Source organism: Adiantum capillus-veneris, chromosome 19, assembly GCF_014529385.1.
Source record: "Adiantum capillus-veneris isolate H3 chromosome 19, ASM1452938v2, whole genome shotgun sequence".
In the NCBI taxonomy this organism is placed as follows: Eukaryota; Viridiplantae; Streptophyta; class Polypodiopsida; order Polypodiales; family Pteridaceae; genus Adiantum; species Adiantum capillus-veneris.
Window position 1 is genome coordinate 90,716,437 of NC_140949.1, and position 12,017 is coordinate 90,728,453.

At 38.5% G+C, this 12,017-nt stretch overlaps 1 pseudogene; it reads left to right on the forward strand.

Moving 5' to 3' along the window:
* The first annotated feature begins 10,735 nt into the window (after positions 1-10,735).
* Positions 10,736-11,723, forward strand: LOC147434455 (uncharacterized; annotated as a pseudogene).
* The last annotated feature ends 294 nt before the right edge of the window (positions 11,724-12,017 follow it).

The following is a 12,017-nucleotide window of genomic DNA, read 5'->3' on the forward strand; positions in this document are numbered from 1 at the left end:
ACTTGCTGTAAATTTACCTTCATATATTGCTGGTAACCTAAAGTTAATTGCTCTCCCTAAAACATAGAAGCTATTTCAACATTGGAAGTTAGATGCTTTATATCACAACCAACAATTTTTATTGCAAGAGTTAAGGCTTCGCCAAAATAGGGGTCGTCTAGCAACACATTACAGTTTGGGTGAACTTGCAAATAGACTGGTACGTCTGCAAGGTTGCTTTTGATTCCGCTAAGGAATCGATCTTGTAAATTTTTGTGTCTAGTGTCTAAAATCATTACTAGACATGATACAGCTAGGCTTGCTCTAAAAAGAGGATTTACACCTATTTGTACACAACCAAGATGAACAAAGTGATAACCCTTTTTAGGGCTTCTTCTTTGTCATATTGGAGGATCTCCAAGAGCTTAATAGAATGCATCTGATTGTCTGAGGGAATAGATGCAACTGACCTATTATCTAGATAGACAATGGAGGCTCTAAGCTTAAATAAGTTTTTATGTTTATACACTTGATCTATTTTAATTTCTCGGATTTGCCATTAAGCAGAAGGTTCGGCTTCTTCTATTTCCATGAGAGGTGTGCAAAAGACTTAGTCACTTTTGACAAAGATCTGTTCAAGAATGCCATTGAAGTTTACCAGAAATTGAGTCGAGCAGTAGGAGTTTACTACGAGAATTTATGTGGGAATTTACTGCGGGAGTTTATCGAGGATTTGTTGCCTGTGGCTATACTCTCAAATGCCTGCAGTGACCGTCGCACCATGCGACTACACGACCTTGTCTCAGGACACGATTTTGGAAACACCAATTGATTCTTTGGCAGACGTTGTAAAAGAGAAAAAGGCTTTGCTAACCTTCTTGGTAATAACAAAAGATAACCTTCAATGAACTTAATGAAAGATTAAACAAGAGGATAACTAGGCTCTAATTATGGCTCTGATACCAAAATACACACACATAAGATATTGCAGGCGGAAGGAGTATATTAAGATGTATTCAACATACAAAGTATGGATAAGGTGTGCAAATGATCACTATAGAAATTACAACATAAGGCTAGGCTTCACTTGAGATGTTTTATATTCACATATGAGAGTTCTTACGCTCACTTTGAGATGACTTAGACTTACTATGAGATCACCTAGACTCACGCGAGATAATTTAGAATGAAGAGGAATCTCCCTTTTATAGGAGAGAGGGTGGCTTCCTCTACAAGTTTCATGTAGTGCGTATTCCACAAAGTGAACATGTGTTATTCCACTAAAGTAAAAGTGGACATGTGTATTCCACTAGAGTGAACATGTGTATTCCACTAACGTTGAATCTTTCTATGTGCTCCATTATGCTCACGCTTTTTTCCAGTCACTATGTGCTGGCACAACCGTAGCATTGTGGATGACATCACTGCTTAGGTCACTAGGAGTTGGTGGAGAGGAAATAATAATATTTTTTCTTTTTTTTTAAATATTGCAAGCAGAAGGAGTATATTAAGATGTATTCGACATACAAAGTATGGACAAGGTGTGCAAGGGATCGATATAGGAATTACAACATCAAGCTATGCTTCTCTTGAGATATCATATATTCACATATAAGAGTTTTTTGTGCTCACTATGATATGACTTAGACTTACTATGAGATCACTTAGACTCACTCGAGATAATTTACACAATGAAGGGGAGTCTCCCTTTTATAGGAGAGAGGGTGGCTTCCTCTACAAGTTTCATGTAGTGCGCATTCCACAAAGTGAACAGGTGTTATTCCACTAAAGTAAAAGTGGACATGTGTATTTCACTAGAGTGAACATGTGTATTCCACTAGAAGTTGGTGGAGAGGAAATAATATAATTCCAAAATTTATCTAGAGGTGCCATTATTTTAGATTCCATGAATAGTCTATGCACTAGCTTATTTTTTTTGCATCATGTATATATTTCATATTTGAGAATCCTCTTCAATACACATGTTCATGTTCACTTGAGCATCCATGTCATGATCTCATGCATGGGGGGCTCACTCTTGGAAAAATAATGGAATCAAGTGAGGAGATCCTCATTCATTTTAAATATACCTCCATATAAACATAAAATTTAAAAAATGAAAAAATAATGAAATCAAGTGAGGGATCCTCATTCATTTTTTTATTGATGTAATTGTATTTACTTGAAGTAAGAGAAAATACATGTACAAAATATTTATCTAGCAAACAATGAGTGATTAAGTGAAAATTATCTTTTGTGCATTTGCTTAGAGTGTATTCACACAAATCTTTAGGGAGGCTTGCATGAATAGGTTTATTTATAAAATATGGGGTATGAACAATGGTAAGGGAAACTATGCCAATGGTGAGCCAATGTAAGTATCATACTCAACCTAAAAATAATGCACACCTACATATAGCTATTTAAATAAATAACATAATAAAAATATTCCTATATCTAGGCCCTTTATAAGATGAAATACTTACACACAAATGGGCCATTGGCTGAGGGGTTTTATGGAGATAGGGAAAAATCCCTAATGCACGCACACCTATGTACAATATAAAAGTGAGGATAGCCGTAGTGTTAAGGTGATCTTGCTTGGGCAAGGAGAATCACTATGGCATACATGGATAGCCAAACAAATGGCTATAATTTAGTCCTCTCCCTAGATGATGGTATATTTATGTACCATCATAAAGCCTCTTCTCTAGTGCAAGAGGTACAATGTTACTCTTATATATTGCTTCCTTCAACAAAGTTCTTGAGTGGCTCTATCTACTTCCCATGGTTGGTACTGCAAACATCAAACAAACAACAGAACTTACATGAAGATGTCTCCTTTTGGTTGTTCTTTGTAAATCCTTTGATAGAATGAAACTCAAGTAGGACTTTAGCCGCCCGTTTACCTCTTTAGAGTGCTCTTTGCCTCTAAAGTCCATGAGCTGGTAGTAACTTGAGTTGAAGGCCTTCTTGAAAACATATGGACCTTGCCATCTAGTATTGAATTTGACAGAAAATCTATTATCAAGACAATTGTCATACCTTAGCACAAGACCACCTTCTCTGAGTCCTTTGTCCTTCACTTTCTTCTCAACCTTCTTCTTTGCTTGCATGGCCTTCTTCTTGTATCATTCATAAGCTGCTTCTCTCTTCCACTCAAGATCATTAAGGTAAGAAGGCAATCTTAGTTCTTTGGCCATTCAAGTCCATGAGCTGGTAGTAACTTCAGTTGAAATCCTTCTTGAAAATATATGGACCTTGCCATCTAGCATTGAATTTAGAATCAAATCTATTATCAAGACAATTTTGATACCATAGCACAAGACCACCTTCTTTGAGTCCTTTGTCCTTCATGTTCTTGTCAAGATTGTCCTTTGCTTACATTCTTGTAGCATTTGTAATCTACTTCTCTCTTCCACTCCAGATCAACTAAGGTAAGAAAGAAATCTACCAATGCATCTTGATCTCCCTCTGTCACTTTGTCATAAACCAGATTATTAGAATGTTGAGCTCGATAGACTACAAGGCCTCTTGAGCATAGACCAAGTGACATGGTGTGAACTTTGTGGCCTCCCTGCAAGTGGTTCAATATGTCCACAATGTCCCATCAAAGAAGTCATCCCATGACTTTGTCTTGTTTTTTATCATCTTTCGGATGATTCCGGCCATGACACCATTAGTCTTCTCTACCGATTAGCATTTTATTGGGGGTAGTAGGGTGTGCTAGAATGTGAAGCTCTTCATGAATGTTTGTGAGCAAGCCCTTCGTAAACCCTTGTCCATTATCAGAAACAATCTCCAAAGGTGTGTCGAATTCACAACAAATATGAGTGTAGATAAACCTACTCATTGTTCTCTCATTCACCCTTGCCATGCTTTGAGCCTCCACCCACCTAGTCATGTAATCTATAACCACTAAAATGTAGAGTTTCCCATTTTTAGTTATAGGTAGTAGACCCTTAGCATCAATGCGCCACTTTTTTAAGGGTCTATTTACAAGCATTAATTTCCTTACACAATGCACCAACCTTCTGTTTCCATTGCATCAGTGTTGGGCATCAACATGCAAGCTTGACCAAACACAACCCACAAGTGAAATCTTCTTCACGGTTAGCTCTTGGAAAAAATGGCCACCATACGCTTTCTCATGTAAAACTTTTAGAATGGCTAGAGTTTCCTCAATTATTTGTACTCTTCTACACACTTGATCCTTTCCTCTTGGATAGAGGGCACCATCTAGGAGGAGAGATGAACTTTTCTTCTTCATGAGCCTCCTCTTCTGAGCCTTTGTGTAGTTTTGTGGAAACTCGCCCTCCAAAATGTAGCCAACATTGAGAGCCAATGACTCCATTCCCTGGTACCTCGGTTGCTTGGACAACTACTACCACCACAATGACCTGCACTTGTTTCTCAATGCATGCAACCACTTGTTGTGCAAGTAAATAAGCATCCTAATTTTGTGTCCTAGGAGTATGATATAGTTTTGTTCTTAAGATTTCATTCTTGCATGCCAAAATGCCCAAAATCTGCTTCACAATAAAAAGTTGATTTCCCTTTATCATGAGCCATTCTATCCATATCTTCAAGCCATGAAGTAGTATTCCTACTCTACTTCATTGTTGCTAGTAGAACCTGGCAAGTTAAGCTTTTCTCTCATGACCATTTCTCCATTTGAATCAAGAAACACCAGTCCTCCCCATGATTTACTTATGGATTGTCATAAATCTCCATCAAAGAACAAGTTAAAAGTAATTAGGAATACTTTTAGGTGGTGGCAATTGTTTGGTCTTTACTTCTAGCAGTTTAATCTCCTTCTGATGCACTTTATAAATGAGAAACCCTTTCAATTGAGAAACCCTTTACTTCTAGCAGTTTAATCTCCTTCTGATGCACTTTATAAATGAGAAACCCTTTCAATTGTGCACACACACTATCTTCTACCTTGAAAGAGTATTGGAACTCTTGGAATTCCATAACCCACTTTGAGATCCTAGTACTAAGATTCATTTGAAAATGACACCCAAGGGAACAACATTTACTACATTGAAAATTACAAAAGGTTTTTGTAATAAGTGGGACCTAACTTTTCTCACCGCAAACATGAGATCAAGCATCATGACTTAACTTTTCTCACCGTAAACATGAGATCAAGCATCATGACTTCTATTTCTGTGTAGCCTCTCTCCAAAGCATTCATGACCCTACTAGTAGCAAAGTAGATGGGTTGCATCCTAGTACTATGGGAAGATTTTTGTAGCAAAACAACACCAATTGTGTACTTTCACAATTCAAGAAAACTCTACTTGTTGTGTCAGTTTTTGCAAGGGGTGAAGTAACTCTGAGGCTAAGTGAATGAAGTGTGACATGTATTTCACCTTTTGAATGAATGAGATGACCTCCTTGAGATTCTTGGGTGGTGGGGGACAATACCTCAATAAGATCCTTTTCCTTTGAAGGACCCACCTCAATGCCTTTTTAGGAAATCTTGTGACCAAGCAAGATTACTTCTTCCTCATATATTTGACATTTTTTGGGTTTGAGTTGACCTCCCGTGCCGTAGAGTTTCTTCAAACCTTTTGCTACCTTCTATAAATTCAACAATTTAGAGCCATAAATAACACCTTATTAGAGAGTATGGGACTTTTGAAACATTTTGGAAATTTGAAATCAATACAAATCCCGTAAGTCTGAGAATTTTGTTAATTTGGAATTGAGATTCATACATAAAGTGTACTAAGATTATTGAAAAATACCTTTGGTTGCAAGCTATTGAATAGTTCATATTAGTTAAAGAGATGATTGTAAGAATTGTTGGTATAAGAGAGTTGATAAAAATGTTCTTTAGGTGGTGTTCAAAAACACCTTAATTTGGTTTGTTGGAATCCCATGCCTTGTCCTTTATTCAAAAGAATCTTTCATACTTTCTTTGGCCCTTGTCACAACCTTTGTAGGAATTTTGACTTTTTTGGGAATGCCCTTGCTTGGCATCCAAGAGAAGACAATACTTTCTATTGCTTCCCATCGTTTAGGATCCTTCACATTACACATCCAATATTTCTCCCAACAATTTGAGTAAACATCCATATCCGCTGCATTTCAACAAGAACAAACTGGGGCCCAATATTGTATAAGAATTTTTTTGAAGCTATTTGAACACTTTTCATGTCTATGTCACTTTGTGCAACTCCAAGCCATATTCGATAAATTGATTGTGAAGGTCGAACAAGCACAAAGTCTCCCTGTTTTACATCCACCATTGGGTCAAATGCATCCTTTGGACGTTTTGATTCAGGACCAGAGTAATGGTCATCCAAGTCTTCTATTCCTCGAAATTCATCTTCCTCGTTTTCTTCAGCACATATTGTTTCACCTTGTGTTCTTGGCCAAAAGTCCACAAATTTGGTTACATGATGAATGTGTGGTGTTTGCAAAGCATGGAACATGTCTTTCCAATAATGAACTATTGGGGCTATAAACATTTTGTACCCAGAGTCTACTGTACCTTGTTTATTTGCGTACCACTTTTCCCAATACTTTATGTAGTCTTTAATCCCCCTACTACCTCGTGGTGCTCTTTTACATAATCAAACATTGGAGGTAGCATTGGTACAGCTAACACACACAAAGCCAATTAGTTGGATCAAATGCACTTGCATCCCTATTAATGGCCTCTAAAATCTCACATGGACCATAAATCATGCGTTTTCAAACTCTCTCTCTCTCTCTCTCTCTCTCTCTCTCTCTCTCTCTCTCTCTCTCTCTCTCTCTCTCTCAACCATCCATGACACAAGATGGGGAGCCTTAATCGAGCCAATTTGTTAAGACCATAAATTAGATCGTTTTCAAACTCTCTCTCTCTCTCTCTCTCTCTCTCTCTCTCTCTCTCAAACCATCGGGACACAAGATGGGGAGCCTTAATCGAGGCAATTTGCCAATGGAGAAACACAAAAGAGAGAGAGAGAAATTGATAGACACTCCACAAGCAATTGCTTTGTCCATGTACAAAAACTTTTTTGAACTCTTCTTTCCCTCTCTCTCTCTCTCTCTCTCTCTCTCTCTCTCTCTCTCTCTCTCTCTCTTCCTCTTCTATGCTTGAAAATACACACGCAAACAAACATAGCATGCGCTAGTTTTGTGTAAACAACTCTACATTATATTGATTAAACTTTCCTAACTTTTTTCAAGGTTGTGCAATAGCTATCTCCCTTCGGCGGCCAACGCACGAAATCAATTGTTCTATCAAAGGTATCATTTAAAACTTAGCTAAATCAAAGTAAATAAACAAAGTTTGATTAATGCAAATGAAGAGAAGGTGATGACCTACCTTCAATATTGATGTTGGAGCCCTCCATGTTTGTTTGAAAGCTTGATGCTTGCGTCATTCATAGTTGCTTGGCCTAAGTTAAGTGCATGAGTTGATATTAGCCTAAAAATGTGAAGGAGTTTAACTTACTCCATTAAAAGGTCAAAGGTATTTGTCTTCGTCCATAGTTTTTCTTTATTTTGATAAAGTGAAATCATAAATTCATATTGTCTTCATAAAACAAGTTTAAGTTTCTAAAAAAACATAACACTTTTGACCTTATGGAAAAATTTCTGTACAATGTGATGATTCGATTATTATGATTCTCTCCCCCTTTGTCTTTAGAGAGAGGCCTTGTATAAATGTTAATAGCATCTCTCTTTCCATCCGCATGGTTTGTCCACATCCTCCTTTGTCCACAATGTCAAAACTCTCTCTCTCCCTATCCCCCTTTGTCCACAATGCCAAAACTCTCTCTCTCTCTCCCCCCCCCCCCCCCCCCCTCTCTCTCTCTCTATATATATATATATATATCAGTCCCTCTTTGTGACCACTGGCCCTCTATCCACTCTAGTATTAGATTTCTTATTGATTTTTCATTCTGCCACGATTTTGTCCACATGGTCAAAACTCTATGTGTGTGTGTGTGTATGTGTGTACCTCCATACATCCCTAAGTTTTGTCTACATGGTCAAAGCTCTATCACCCACTGCTTAGTTTTACCAATGGCCTCCTCCTCCTCCCCACTCTTTGTCTCTCTCATCCCTCACTTTTGGCCACATGGTCAAAACTTTTGTAAGAATGTTTTTGCACCATCTCTTAGTGAGTGTGGTTTTCTCCACTTACTCAAACCTATGTGAATGAATTTGGTAATCTCAAACATTCTCTCTCCCCCTTTCTCCCTCTCCCCCTCTTCTCTAGAGAGAGACCTTGTATAAATCTCTCTCTCTCTCTCTCTCTCTCTCTCTCTCTCTCTCTCTCTCTCTCTCTCACTCTTTTCCTAAGTTTTTTCCACATGGTCAAAACTCTCTCTGTTTATCTCTCCCTCTCTCTATCTTCCTTTCTCTCTCTCCTCTCTCTCTTTGGCCCTAGATTTCCCATGGATTTGTCACTTTGCCATCGGTTTTTTCCACCTTGTCGAAACTCTCTGCCTCTCCCTCCCTCCCTCCCTCTCTCTCTCTCTCTCTCTCTCTCTCTCTCTCTCTCTCTCTCTCTCTCTCTCTCTCTCTCTCTCTCTCTCTGTGTCCCCCAAAGTTTTGTCCACATGGTCAAAACTCTATCACCCCCCTCTTAAGTTTTGTAGTTTCCCTCTGCATCTGCTAATTTTACCAATGGCTTCCTCATCCCTCTATCTTCCCCCTTCATCCCTCACTTTTGACCACATGGTCAAAATTTTTGAAACGATGTTTTAACACTCTCTCTTAGTGAGTAAGATTTTTTCACTTGGTTGCATCTATGTGAATGAGTTTGTTCCTCTCCCTCTCTCTCTCTCTCTCTCTCTCTCTCTCTCACACACACACACACACACACACACACACACACGCAAACTCATTGTGTCCCTCCCTACATCTCTAAGTTTTGACCGCATGGTCAAAATTTACGCTCTCTTTCCAAGTTTTCTAATTTCTCTCTCACTCACTTAGATTTCTCATGGATTTCTCATTTTGCCCCACTGTTTTTGTCCACATGGTTTTCTCCCTCTCTCTCCCTCTCTCTCTCTCGCTCTCTCTCCATCCCTAAGTATTATCCACATGGTCAAAACTCTATCAATCCATTTCTAAGTTTTATACTCTAAGTGAGTGAGTTTTGTCCACATGGTCAAAATTTGAGCAAGTACCTAGGTATATTCAAGTTATAATCATGTGGAGTAATGTGGATTAATGCTTTGTTGCTGTATGTTTTTTTAGACTCCCAAATGGCAAAGAAAGATAAAGCTCCAAAGAAGGGGCTTGAGGTGATTGATGGGGTTACTCAAAAGTTTTCATATTTATGGTATATTCATGTCTATGATCTACAAGGACAATTACACTCATATTTGCTCTTATTCACAAAGAAAGGTGAAACATTAGGCTTTGACCAAAATGGGGTGATAGACAATATTACAGAGGGGTGTACTTGCGAGGACGGGGTTCCTTGTGATGAGATTAAGTTAAGGGACAATAATATGTGCTACAAGCTTGACCCCATGGCCTTTGATGCTACACGGATGTTGGTTGAAGACAACTTCTCTCTAAAAAATATGGGGTGGGATTTGTCTGAGGATATCTCTTGCACAGGGGATGTTGTCTTGGCATTTCAAAACATTCAACACAATGAAGAATTCTTGTCTTTAGCAAAAGGACATGGTGTCCACTTGAAAAAAAGGCAGAAGCTTCATGCATTGCCTCGTGAGGACAATACTAAAAAAGAAACCCCTACGACGAACACTGTTAACTTAAAGGGTCAGGAATCTTTCATGGAAAATGCACTTGTTGTAAGTGTGGCCAACATACTTGTTAATGGCTCTCCTACATCCTCAAGTCTTGCAGTTTTGAACCCCAAACCACTCGTTACTCTTCACATCAAGGGTGTAGAGATGACGTTTGACTCCCCGGGTTCAAGCAACAAGAAGGGAAAGCAAGAAGAAATGGGGTTTCACATGTTTGAAAAGTTCTTTCCATTTGGGTCCACTTGAACATTTGCCATTCCCGTTGGTAAATGTGAGGAGGGACCTCCACTTTATACATATAGAACCCTTGGATGGGATTATGTGGAGACATTAACAAAACTCTGTGTTAGTAATCCTATGGCTCCTGCCACCATAGCTTACCTAATTCCTTATATTAGAGAAAATGGGGAGTCAAGACCACTTACAAGCAATGAGGTCAAGGAATCCATGTTGAGTACATACTCTTATTGGATTATATCAGGTCTACATTCCGTACATGAAACAAAAATCTATATCCAAAGCACAACATCACGTTGCATGGCAACCAGACATTTATATGCAACATGGAATGCTCGAATACTTGTGGAATGTCCAACAGCAATGTGTATAGAGTTATCGTGACATGACAAACAAAGAATCACATAATGTCATGAAGAATGCTCCTTATATTAAGCAACTCAAGCAATTGAGAGACCAATGGAAGGCATTTGGATCTCCATCAAAACCTCAACAAGGACTTCCCAAGTCTAACACGCTTCGGGTACTTTGGCAGGTAGAGCCTTACACACTACCTTTTTTGCTTTTACAAACTAGCATATTTTTCATGTTTCTTACAAAGTTATTGTCTATATATGTTTTCAGGGTTTTGTTGATCACATTGGGGATAAATGGGCATCAAGGGACTATCAAATGATAGTAAGCTCACAACAAGTATTTGATGGATGGGTTTCAACAATGAAACAATATGCCAAAGGTGAGTTATTATCTCAAAGACCAGGAAAGAAGGAAAGACAAGTTACTTGATGGGGCTAAAGGATGGAGAGATTAATAGGTTGCAAAATGAAATCAATGAAGGGAAAATATTATTTCTTAGAAATAAGTGGGATAAGGAAGATCTTATAGATATGGAAATAAGGGAAAATCAGTTAAAGCAGGAGCGGGTGCTAAAGGAAGAGTTGGTCACACTTTTCAATGCATCAATCAACCAACAACAATGTCTTGAAAACTTGGGAGGAGTTAGTTAATGACTACAATATCACAGAGGATGTTTACTCAAAGTTTGTAGGTGTTTGTAGTGATTGGTTGTCAAAAAAACCAGCACATAAGGCCGATCCAGGTCCACTACCCAATGGTGCAAGAGACATTGTGAATTTCTTTGTTGGAAGAAAGGAGACCCCTCAATCTTCTAGCACCTTTTCTTGGTCAGTGTATGTTGTTGGGAATGATTTAGAAGCCCTTGATCTAATATATAATGTGTACAAAGATCCAATTACCATTGGTGTAGCTATCTTGGATGATGCACATGGAGTAGAAGGAATGAATTGGGATTCCTCCAAGTTTGAGAGGCTTGTCTCCTATTTGCTAAGGATGACTTGTGAGCCTAAACAATTCATCCTACTATCTTTTCTTACTCAGAGGCAAATGGTTGCTTTGGAGGATGGTCTTCTACACATGAGCATAAAGTTCCAGATGCTTGTTGGTAGCATTGATTTCTTGCCCTTAGCCAACAATTTTGCTTCTGGAGCCATATACACATTTGTGGTGTTAACATTAGTGAGCATGAGAAAATTTTTTGTCAACCTTGATCGATATGTCAACAATACAAACAAGCCCCTAATATGGGGCAATGCATACATTGAAGTGGAGGGGACTCACAAAGATCTTGATGAAGTGCAACAAGTGGCCAAAGCAATAATGAGAAGGAAGAAGCAAGTTATCAACAAAATAGAGAACGCATTCAATGACAGGCACGAGGTTGTCCTTGATGTGCTTGCAGGCGGTCTTGCATAAGGCTGCACTCTTGAGTCAAAGAAAAACCATCGCGATAGTTTGCAACTCGCAAGAGCAACATGAAGTTGATGGATTTTGTTCTAGAGCACATGAAAAGGCTAAAGAAAAGTCTCATCCAATAGACACCAAAGAAGATGAACCACAAGTGACTTATCTACCGTAGGTAGGTGTAGAGGAATCTAACCAAGATGCAATGGGTCTTATCACGTGAGAGAAAATGAAGGCCACTTCAAGTGTTTAGTACCTTGATTGCACTATAATTTTTTGAGTTGCGAAATATTTAAGTACTCTTTT